Below are 12,420 nucleotides of genomic sequence, written 5' to 3'. Positions count from 1 at the left end.
AAAATGTAGCAATCGGTGGGGATAAGGAAGAAAAGGCTAGCTCAGACCTCAAGTAGACCGAGGGAGAAATTAAAGAGACCAGGGGCTAGGTGGAATGAACTAATGATCCAAAATAGGAATGTGTGGGTGTGGAGATCTAGAGCACCAACAAGGAAGCAGAAAATCTGTAGGATCTAGATAGTGAGAAATAATTGCTAGTGGTCTTATTTTTTGCTTCGTACTATCTTTAGTTTAGAGCTTCCAACTTTTGTCTCCTGGCCATGGGCCTATCTTTTTTTATGGCTTTTTATAGGTAGCTGCATAGGGTCTAGACTTTATTTAAAATTATTATCTCACATATTATGTAAAAACACTTGGGTTTTAGGATCCCTATAAAACCTATTTTTCTTAATCAAAAACATGAGAACACCTTACATAAGATTATAGAAAATAAGAACTCCTAATCCTAGGAGAAATGTGAACAACAATGCAATAATGAATGAAAGTTTGAAAGGGAAGCAAGTTGAAAGTCTTAATAAAATAGTTTTTGAGAAGGAACACATGTAATAACTATGGTATGGGATGAAAAGACAAAAGACACATCATAGAGTAAGATGAAATCAATAATCACTATAGAAACCCCTTTATCAACTTCAGCAATCATCTTTATGAAGAATATAGAGGATAATACATTAGATATTCATTAGACCCCATATTGGAAGAGTTAAGGTTTGTGCACTTAGTAGTGGCTTAGAATTAGTATGAGGATGTTATGGTTAAAAGAATAGAAAAAGATATGAAGATATGTCAGGTCACAAAAGAATTGAAGGTCTACTAGATTTAGTAATAGCTTCTTGATTGTGTGTACTTGTGCAATTAATGTAGATGTGATTTTGCAAGGATTTAAGGGTTATAATTGACATATTTGGACACCATTTGATTGATTGGAGCTTAAAGAAACTTTGTAGAGAGATTAGAAGGAGGTTTGAAGGATTTTGAAAGTGAATTCAATATTTTTTTTGAGAACCTTAAATTTTCAATATGAAGGTATTTATTTGTTTGTGAGATCATTTCTTGAAGTGAAATTGAAGATAAATTGTGAAAGAAAAATGGATTCACCAATTTATGAAATTTTAGAGAAATTTTTTGGCAATATGGATAGGTATCTATATGAGTGCTATCATTTATGGTAACATATACTTTTGATATTTCATGATGTTATCAAAATTAGAAAATTATCTAAGTGTTAGATAGTTTGTAATAGTAAAGAGATAGATATGATATGTATGGATGATAGACTTCAAGTTATTTCATGTGCAATTGAGGATTGATAGTTAATAGGGTCAAGATGATGTATGCTTGTGTGCAGACCTATATGGACGGTACAACAAAAGTTATAGTTAAATTAGCAGTTTAGGTAATTATCAGACACTACTAAATTTGAACTCAATTTTTGACAAAATTTGGTCAAAATTTTGATCTAGGTTGGTCAAAATTTTGACCAACCTACGAGATGGTCAAAATTTTGACCAATACATTTGTCAAAAAAAAAAAAAATTTTGCTAGCTCTGAGTTGTCATTATTGGTCAAAATTTCCACCAATGTTTGGTCATTTTTTTTAGAATTGGTGGAAATTTTGACCAATTCTTGGCAGAAAACTATCAATAATTGGTAGAAATTTCCACCAATGTTTGGTTGAATTTTTTTTATAATTGGTGGAAATTTTGACCAATTCTTGGTAAAAAATAATCAAGAATTCATTGAAATTTCCACCAATGTTTGGTTGAAATTTTTTTAATGCTATATCAAGTAATTGTTTCTTGTCCAAGCCATTTAATGTGAACAAGATTGTGAAGAATCTTGTTCAACAGATAATGGAATGGATTCTTTACAATTAGAGGACACCTTTGAGAAGAAAAATTCTCCTACTCCAACTTTATCTTTGCAGATATTTAAAAGGTTGCAAATTAAGTGGCTTGGATAAGAAACAATTGCTTGATACAACATGGAACAAATGGACATTTATCCATAAAGAGATGAATCATAAACATATTGAACTTCTTGCCATCCTAAATTTGATTCTATTATTCTAAGAGCATTATTGATATTACTGAAATTGACATAATAGATATAATTTTTTATATAAATTTATCTCCATTATCTACAGTAGTCCAAATATAAGGTTTATATAGCTAATTTTTTTTAATCTAGGTAACATCCACTAATGGTAAATAGTTAGCCTCTCATATAACAATTAATGACAATCTTGAATAACAACTCTTGTGCACAAAGAGGGTAGTGATTAACATACATTGGAAATCTTAAATAACAATTAATGAAGGAAAGGTGTGATTAAATGTGAAATATAAGATATATACATATTTGGTGTTTTTCTTTAATGATCTCAATCTTGAAGTGGCCACTATCTTCATGGGCTATGACATCATTGTCTGCTACCAAGACACTAAGATGTCACCAACATACTAAAAACACAATTTTTGTTGTATATATTAAAAACACCAAATAAGTTACACGTCTTTTATTGAAACTTTTGTGAAGAAAAACTATAACTAGCTCAACCTTCACTTGTTGCCTTTAGCTCCAAATTCTGGAATGGACTAAAATCTTCAAATTCTTCTTCCACAACCTACATCTAAAGTTTCTCCATTTGTCAACTAGATCTACAAACTGCCTTTCCACTTTCCTGAAAGATGTCAAAGGCAATAATAGTTTTCTTTACTCTTGGGGTGAGATGGGGTGGGATGCCCATCAACAAGTTCTAGCACTACATCCAAACCACCCTTAAATTCAATTCAAGCAAAGCATGCGAGTAAATGAAGAACAATGTCTTTGCTACTAGTCAAAATAATAAGATTGGAAAGATGGAGGCCACATCAGAATTGACACAACTTTGATCATTTTTTAGCATCTATAGAAAGAAATACATATATACTTGAAATAACATCAAATAGGAACAAAGAAAATCCAAACTCAATAGAAATCAAGACTCATTCAAGGAAAAAATGATGTATTTGTTATATCAACAATTATTAGTGATACACATTTGTTAGAGTAGACATAGTAGAAAACATCAGTCTAAGAGAAGCATCTGATTAGACATCCAATACAACTTATATTTTTGATATTGCATCCAACGAGAAGATCATACAATAGTACATCCTCAATCATCACAAAACATAAAACCTTCATCAGTAAATCAATCCCATAGACACAATACATCAGTAAAGCAAATAGAAGAGGAAGAATATAGAATATTTGACACATCAACAAATCATATTGTAGCTCACTATGACCTATTAATATTATTCCTTTAGCATGGGAATCATACTATGGCCTTCTAGCTTGACCAAGCATCTACATTGTTGGATATAATTAATCAATTGTGTGTTGTTTTTGATGTTACACAAATGTCATATTAGTTATCAGATAGAGTCTACAGAGCTTAGCTAGTCAACAAAGCAAAAGATAGAGTCTATCAAGCTCAGATGGTTAGCAAAGTGAATTATAGAGTCTACCAAGAATTCCTAAATATTACACTATAGAGATAGCTTCTACCGAGCTTACTTAGGCACTAAAGGATTTTATCATAGAAGATAGTTTCTACCGAGCTCACAAGGTCAATGAAGGAAAATCTATTCTTATCAAGTTTACTTGGTCTCTAAAGGATTTTGTAGAGTACACAGTGTTTATCGAGCTCCACTTGGTTAACACTAGAAATCATTTATGGAGTAGTGTTTACCAAGTAGGGTCGGCTAATGAAGGATTTCATTATTTTGAGAAATAAAGTTTATTTGTTTCATGTAATATTTGTAGCCGAATGATGTATTGTTTATTGGTAAATGTAACTTGTAATTGAGCTGACTTGACAATTTGTAATGTATAAATAAGAGGTCAAGTTGTGAATTCAAAGTATGGATGAATGAATGAGCGAGCATGCAAGTGAGTTGATTGCATGAAGAGGAAGGTGTGAGCGAATTCTGAAGAAGGATAAGATATCCTTGAGAAGCAGCAAAGTTATATTCGATCAGAGAGGATCTCGTGAAGTAGAACAAAGATCTATATTAGAAAAAGATCAATTGCATCTCATTCAGGTCACTTCATTGTTACTTTTTCATCATTGTAGTAGTGATTTGTAAATCTCCTAACATAGTTGGTTTAACGGCCATTTTTGTAAATCCTCTAACAAGGTGGACAGTTCTATTGAATTGTTCTAAAGTCCTCTAGCAAGGACACTCCTAGCAAGGTGATTAAATCCTCTAACAAGGTCACACCTAACAGTGTGTTTTGTAACTTTTAATAGAGTTGGCTCTTAACAGGGCTCACTTCAGAAGAGTGAAAATTGGTAGCTAGTTACTTGGTGGTTTTTCCCATATTGGGTTTCCATGTTAAATTTGGTGTCTCTTGAGTTGATGTTATTTCTTTTATGCATGCATATTACACTAGTAGAATTTTGGCAAATAAATGACTATGTGACTAGAACTTTTAGTCACAAGACTAAAATATTTAGTCATGTGACTTAAAGTGATCAAATTCTATTACTATTTTATATTTTATAAGTGACTAAATAAATGACTTATTTGATCATAGGGTAAAATCCAAGGTTAGATAAAGATAAGTGACTAAAAAATTGGTCACCAATAATTAGTCACCTACACAAATGACAAAATGAATAATTAATTTTTTTTTATTAACTTCTTTATAGATTTATAAATTTGGGTTGTTTATTATTATTTATTTTAATGTTTAGTGTGTAGCATTTTTATATTTTGGTTATCGGGGGCTTTTTTTTTTCTTTTTATCGGTAATGGGCCGAAGCCTAGATTAATTGTATTTTTTTAATTTATTATTATTACATGTATTAAGCTCGAGTAGATTTGAACCCAAGACCTCCCATGAAAGAGGCTCACAAGTTACCATTGTGTTGTAGGCTCTTGCTTGTTATCGGGGGCTTTTGATATCATGTATAATGAATCAATTACATCCATGATTTGGTATCTTGATATATGAAGAGGAAAACATTTGTGCTTTGACAGATTCATAATCAAAATGTGAAACACAATCACAAATCTATGCTATGGGATATCATATTTACATTCAAATTTCATAAGGAAATTGATTAAATAAAGGTTTAGAAAATAATATTTAATCAAATATCTCAAAAGAGTAGCTCTAAAAATACAAGAATAATATAGAAGGAATCGACCTCTATAAATGAATAATAATGAAATCTACTATACTCTTGTATGTCCAAACAATCAAGCATGATTTATGAGGTGCAAAATCATGACCAAAAGTCATAACACTCAATAATGAGGTGAAAATATAATAAATAAGCCTCAATACTCTTGGTGTTAGATATATAATGAAAACTTCCATTAACATGTAGTTGACTACCCTAAAACTCCCCTAGACCCAAGTGGAACTGATGTAGCACCTTAAACTAATGTGAAACTATTCAAAACTAGCCCAAAAACCTCAAAAATGTGCAAAAATATGATGAATTAGTCATAAGTTATCTACAACCCTTAATATTATATTATATTTTTTTAATGTTATAAAATACTATATTCAAATTGTTATATTTCTAATAAATGTTAGTAACTTTATAAGTTCCTTCATATCATTATTAATTTATTAAATCTTTATAAACTTTCTTTATTTGTACACCCTTAGTTCATTGTAAAAATTCTCTAATAAAATGGACTATTCAAATAAATACATTCATTAAAAATATTATTTTCATAAATCTAACTCTTTCAAATATGTTCAATAACATATTTTATTTCAATCTTTCTAATTTTTTAAAATAATTAAAATATACATGAAATTTGTTTTAAAAAGTTGTTTTATTTATCTATATATTTTTTTTCCCTTGAAAATAACATAAGTATGCAATGGTATATAAATGTTAATTGATGGTTGTCTTATGCTAATATACGCCTTTTGTACCAAAATAATTTTATAAACATTCATAATTTTATATGATTATTTATATGATATTAATATATATTTAAATCTTACCTTTACTATCATATCAACTTACACCTTGAACCCTTGGATGTGCAAATGCTAGTTTATAAGATCATTGCCCAAGTAATATTAATTACATAACATATGCAAAATAAGAAAAACATCTTTTAAACTCTTCAACACATAATATCTTTATTATAATATTTAATATACATAATATCTAGATGATAGTGGATATCACTATTAATAAATATTTAATATATTAGATATTTAAGGCCACATATTGATTTTTTGATTTTGCACTATAAAAAAAAATCTATTGTTGAAAATTTCAAAAATTGAAACCTTATTCTTCTTATAGTTTCCTTTTAGCATTGTAGTTTGTTTCTTTTTAAAAACTTGACTAAATGAGTAGGAAAAGGAAAAAAATCAATTACAATAATAGAAATATTTAATCAAGGTATAATATTTAATATTATTTTTTATACTAGCTAATAACATGAACAAGTGAAATAACATGTTTCCTTCTTATGTAAGAGATAACATTTTGTCAAAAGGTAATTTCTATTTAGTATCATATTGTTGTATGTGCTTTTATTGAAGTCATTGTTTAAACCTTTATTGATTCAAATCTTCTTAATTATAAATGATCATATTTCTTGTGTTGTTTATTATTCATTTGTAGTTTCTCTCTTGATTCATTTTCATCCTATAATTGTTTGGAGATTTGATTAATCTATGTTTTCTGTCTTATTCTTCTTATTTCTTTGATGAATGAAGTCTTATGTATTTTTTGGATAAAAAATAGATCCAGATAGATGTCTGGTTTGAACACTTACCTGATGTGTATGATAGCAACATATGTGTTCTTACAGTACCATTTTGTGGTATGTGTTTCATGTGGTGATGAATTTTTTGGTGTTTATTTTGTGTGGTTTTACATCTCAAATTAATTTTATGAAATGATAGTACCATTAGCTTCCTTTCAATTCTAGCATTCTATTGTTTGATATTTTAATATGTGATGGTGTGTGAGTAAAATATATTGAGAAAGATAGAGAATATATAGAATGTAAAATAGACCCATTTTTTCATTGTCTTATGTTGCCATACATGTTTTTAGTTTTATTCAAATACTTTTTTTTTATTGGCAGAAACTAATCAAATTACAAATATCAGTAATTATGGAAGAGTTGTAAAAAACAACATTGTTTCATTCAAATACTTGATGTGCTTTACTAGATCTTAATAAAACTAAATCCTTTTAGAATGTATATTTAAGATAGTAAGTTAATCTCTCTCTTTTTTAAATGAAGGAAACCATATTAGAAAGGGATTTGATTATAGCTACTTTCTTTAAATTCAACATATGCCCTATTATTACATTTTTAAAAATATTTATCATCAACTAAGAAATTTTCTTTATTATATTTAAGAAAAATCATATTTCCATTTATAATATAAATTTATGTTATAGAATATATAATTGTTTCTTTGATATTTTACTAACACTAATTCACAATGTATGATCATATTATTTGTATTATTATTATAAATGTTGTTAGAACAATTTATTTTATCCTTAGTGATGATATTACACCATAGTCCTTATTAGTGAAATTTTTTATCATCATCTAAATGCATTACTTTACCTTCTCTTGTGTTCAAATCTCTATTTAATGATTTTCCTATACCAAATTGTGTCTTGCAAAGAGTATCCAAGTTTTTAAAACTCTTATATATTTGAATTAAGTAGATTGCAATACATAAATAATTATCTATGAAAGCAAACCTTGTAAAAGGTTGCATACTTTCCTATCTAAAATTGATATCTTTAATCTAATTTGAATTTTTTAAATTAATTTCTATAATATATTTTTATATGGTATAATTTAGATTATTTTTTATTTTTTATTTATATTGTACACAATTATAACTATATACTTTTTATGTAGCACATAAGATACTATATATAATAATAACAAGGACGCATAGTGTCTAGTTCCTGCCGGTAGTAACATGGAGAGTAGTAATAACAATATAATAATATGAACCAAAAATTTGTAAAAATAATGTTTAGGGAAAAGTATTGTTGACAAAAAGAAATTCTAAATTGAAAATTGTTTCACCTTCACTTTTAATGTCCTAGTCTAAAAGTATTGATGATAATAATATATGCACATGTAATTGCTAAGCTTATAAAATTTGTTTAAACATAAAGATAGAAAATAAAAAAACTCTTAAATTTAGAATGGGAAAAAAAAATTGGAACACCTCTAGCACCTTTTATTCATAGTGCTATGAATCCCAACAAATGAGCCTTGGTCAACCAAATTTTGGTGGAATTGGCAAAAGATGCAAGGAAGGACGGAAAAAAATTAACATGAATGAATGCTATATTATAAATTACTAATAATAATGATGTTAACTTTGATAGATTGATTCACTAATTTGTAAATGTTATAGATATGTTTGATAATAATTAATTAAATAGAGAAAAAATATTTTTTGATCTAAATTATAAATTTGAAAGACAATTCTAGATTTACTCAAGATAGAGTAAATAAATTCGATAATAGATCTATGCAATTCAAAATATATTTAATTAGTTTTTCAAAAATAATTCTATACATTTGAAATAAAATTCCTCTTAAGAATTTCATTTTTAAAATAGAAATGAGTATATTTTAAATGTTGATAAATTTCCCAACAAGCACTAAACTAAGTAAAGCAGCTAAATCTTCTTTTAAATTTGGATTGATTGAGTTTATAAATAGTTGAATACTTCATTTCCATGCCACCAACTCGTTTATTATAGGAAGCCAACTATAAGCTTTGATTTAACCAGTTTTTGTCTTTTTGAAACAATGTGTTTGTTTCAATATTTAATGGCTACTAAGTGTTTGGTTTTGGTTTCTCAAATTGTTCAACCCATTTCAAATTTTTATCAAAAAATAAATAGATGTTCAAATAAATCTCTTCATAGTAGAATCTTCTGAAGTTCCATACATGCCATAAAATTTGAAAAAGGGCAAAAACCTGAAAATTTAAAAATCTGGATCACTATACAACTGTGTCTTAGCGAAAAGGGCTCTCATTGTACACCTCCAAGTATACTCAAAGCTATCAATGGAAAACCATTTTTGGAGCAAGGTAGACAAATTAAATAAACCAATCTTGAGATTTATCACACAACAATAAGAAATAGAATGTAGAAACAACAAGTCTCTGATCAAAATTTTGGAAGAAATTCACCGAACAACTAATAAAGTAAAATAGAAAAGTGCTCAAATACATCAACGATGCTTCATTGTGGGCTTTGGTATTGAATATGTTTGAAGGTAATGCAGATTAACATACTATGTACAAGAATATTGGATTCTCATTTGACAAAGCAGCACATAACACTTTTTTTTTGAAAAATGATTCCCTACCAACTACTGCTAACAATAACAATATTATTTTTGTTTGCTAAGAAAACTTGGAAACCGTAACCACAACCTAGCTCTGGAATCTCGAATATTTCAAAAGGAAAAGCTACAGAGAACCGTCTAAAGTGGCCAAAACAAAAATGAAAAATAATTTTAAAAAATATCAATGTACAAAAGAATGAATAACGCTTGCATAAATTAGAAATTAAAATAAAATGGTGAGGGAAAAACAATGTAAAAATTGAAGGGAGATGAATTTCTTACCTCAATATTTGTTACAAAAATGGAGGTAACATAATACCAATTGTTCTCCAAATTGATTTGGAAGAGACACTTCAAAGATAGAAGATCATTTAGAAGAGAGGCTACAAAGAAAGAAGACCATATATAGTAGATGAATGTTTAGGATTCTTGACTTTCTGTAATTCACAATCCCAATCGATAACACACATTCAATGCGGATAACTTTTTTCTGAAAACTACATTAAATGTTACCATTGATGTGGCAAATCTCTGAGATTTTAGTACAATTTGTAAATCTTTTCTGACATTTTCAGATTTGATAAAATCCTTGTTACTGTGTTATATGTGTGCATAATGAAATATTTCATTGTTATATCAAGTAAAAGTTTTTGAAAAAATTGGAACACTAACTGTTCAATGTACTAGCGAATAAGGTCATAGATAAATAATTTTAAATAATAAAGAAACATTATGTTTAAGTAGTAACATGTGAAAATTAATAAATCTGATTGGTTGAATAAAAATTCAAAATAAGCATTTGTGGATGCTATAGTTTTCTGCCTGTCAGCAGGAACTAATAATTATAATAGAAGTTTTTAGTTGGTGTCTTTGAGATCATGAGATCGGTAGTTTTGTAGTTTTAAAATTAATTAATAAATTTCATAAACTGTCAAATCAAATGCAATTTTTTTGTTGTATCGGTATTCTCTCATACAAGAGTCCGTATATATAATCTACCATGGTCTGAATATGCACTAAAAATATGAAACCGAACAGGAGTTCTAAAGGAATGCCTATAACTAATTCCCTAGACAATCTAGCTATTTTCTTGTTGATAAGGACAAAAAATAGAGCAGGATAGAGTTTCAGATCAAAACTCTAATGCTCCATCCCATCCAGAGACTAAATACAACAAAGAATATTATAAAAAGTACAAATGCATGGATTATAACCTCAGAACTGCAAGGAAAGATAACCATATTGTGATAGTGCTACTTTATCAAGATAACCATAGATAAATTAAACCAAATCCTTCCCCCTCACTAGAAAATACCTTAAACTATTTATTTATATTAAGTTGGGCAGATTTGTACTTAATAAAAAATGGAGGCTTCATGTCTCATACAATACCCTGTGTAGCATAAAAAAGGGTTAAACAATGTTTAGCTAATGCAGAGCAAAGCATTAAATGTGTAATTCTTCAGGATTTACTATGTAGAGTGTTAATCCAAATTAAAGAAAAAGCACAATTTAATTAATAATGAATGAAATAGCTAAATAAACCAGCTAATGACTATGTTTGTGACAAGCTCCTCATGCCTAATCTCTTTATATCTCACCTATCCATGTTTTCTCCTTCCCAGTAAACCTCCATGGTTTCGAACCCTGCACACATCCATCAATTTTTTAGTTTAAATTAGTTTTTCAGAAATGTACAAAAGAACCCTGATTTCGTCCATAATATGGCATGAACAAAGACTTATAGCTACACAATAGCTCACAACTGCACAATAGTAAACTACTTTGATAGAATCCAGATCTACATTCTCCGAATGATGCCATAGCATTGCCAGCACCAAATTGTAGGCCAAAGGGATTGGTTTGTACTGCTTTTGGAAATACATGTTCAAGAAATCCTGCAATGAAATAGGGTTTTCTGTGGTGAGTATCAAATCATGGAAAATTAGTACTATCTGGCAAAGATTGAGTTAAAAAAAGATATGCAATACGTGCTCTTCAAATGGTGTTAGAGTGGTAGACACTAGAGTTTCCATTTGCTGGGCTCAAACACAAACGTTCCAGCATTGAAATACAGAGCAGGGCGCTCATCCTCCAACTAAGCAGGCCACGTCACCTTATTAGGGCATTGCTAGCAGTATCCAATCTTATATTGGGTGGCGTGACTCCACGTCTTCTCACAAAAGCAGTCCATGACAGCATAGGAATGCCCATGCGGCATGTCAAATAGATTGTCTATGCTGTCGAAGACTTCAATCTCAGCATCTAGATACACCATTTTTCTGAATTCATCAAACTGCACAAACTCCACACAAAATTAATACAAATTCTAATTTTGAATCCTATTGCATCATTAATGAAACAGACGAAAAAAAGAAAAAAACTGCATCACACTTTTTGTTGTGCTTATTGCTGGAAGAGAATTGAAAGAAGTGAGATTTCATTTTCTAATGTTGTGGCTGGTTCGATCCCTCGCTGCTCCATTTCAAGAGAAAAATGAGAAAAGTCACAGCAGATCAAGATGAATCTCAATTTGAACATCTGGTAAGACCGCCATGACCACAGGATACAAACTCTTAGCTTTTCTAATTCCAGTGGTTGGTGTACATTCAATGCGAATAGATTTTTGTAGAGGGCTACATTAAATTTTAACATTGACCATAACAAGTGGCATGTATCTCACTGTGAAGTTTAGTGCAAATTTGTAATTTTTTTTTGACTCTTTCAGATTTGGTAAGATTTGGCAATAATATCTGTGCTTTTTTTGACTCTTTCAGATTTGACAATAACAAGAGGCGCAAGTGCCAAAGTTCCTACCGAATTTGATTGTTTCAAGATATTAAATGTGCCGTAGTCTAGAGATCTATGAAGTTGAGTTTGTGAGATATGAAATGTTTGTTTAGAAGTTTTATAATTTCTAAGAATATATTTATGATTGTTCAATTTGCATTATGCAGAAAAATAATAACCATAAAATAGGGTTGAATTAAAAATAAATATGAATATTATACTTTCAATTACTTCCTTCAAAAGATAT

General features: G+C 29.1%; 1 pseudogene; it reads right to left on the bottom strand.

The window, feature by feature from the left end:
- Window positions 1-10,938: 10,938 nt before the first annotated feature.
- On the bottom strand, window positions 10,939-11,940 carry LOC149551159 (galactinol synthase 4-like; annotated as a pseudogene).
- Window positions 11,941-12,420: the final 480 nt, after the last annotated feature.

Source organism: Cupressus sempervirens, chromosome 6, assembly GCF_028749045.1.
Source record: "Cupressus sempervirens isolate cs-2001-9-10 chromosome 6, ASM2874904v1, whole genome shotgun sequence".
NCBI classification, from domain to species: Eukaryota; Viridiplantae; Streptophyta; class Pinopsida; order Cupressales; family Cupressaceae; genus Cupressus; species Cupressus sempervirens.
This window is presented reverse-complemented; position numbering and strand designations above follow the sequence as displayed.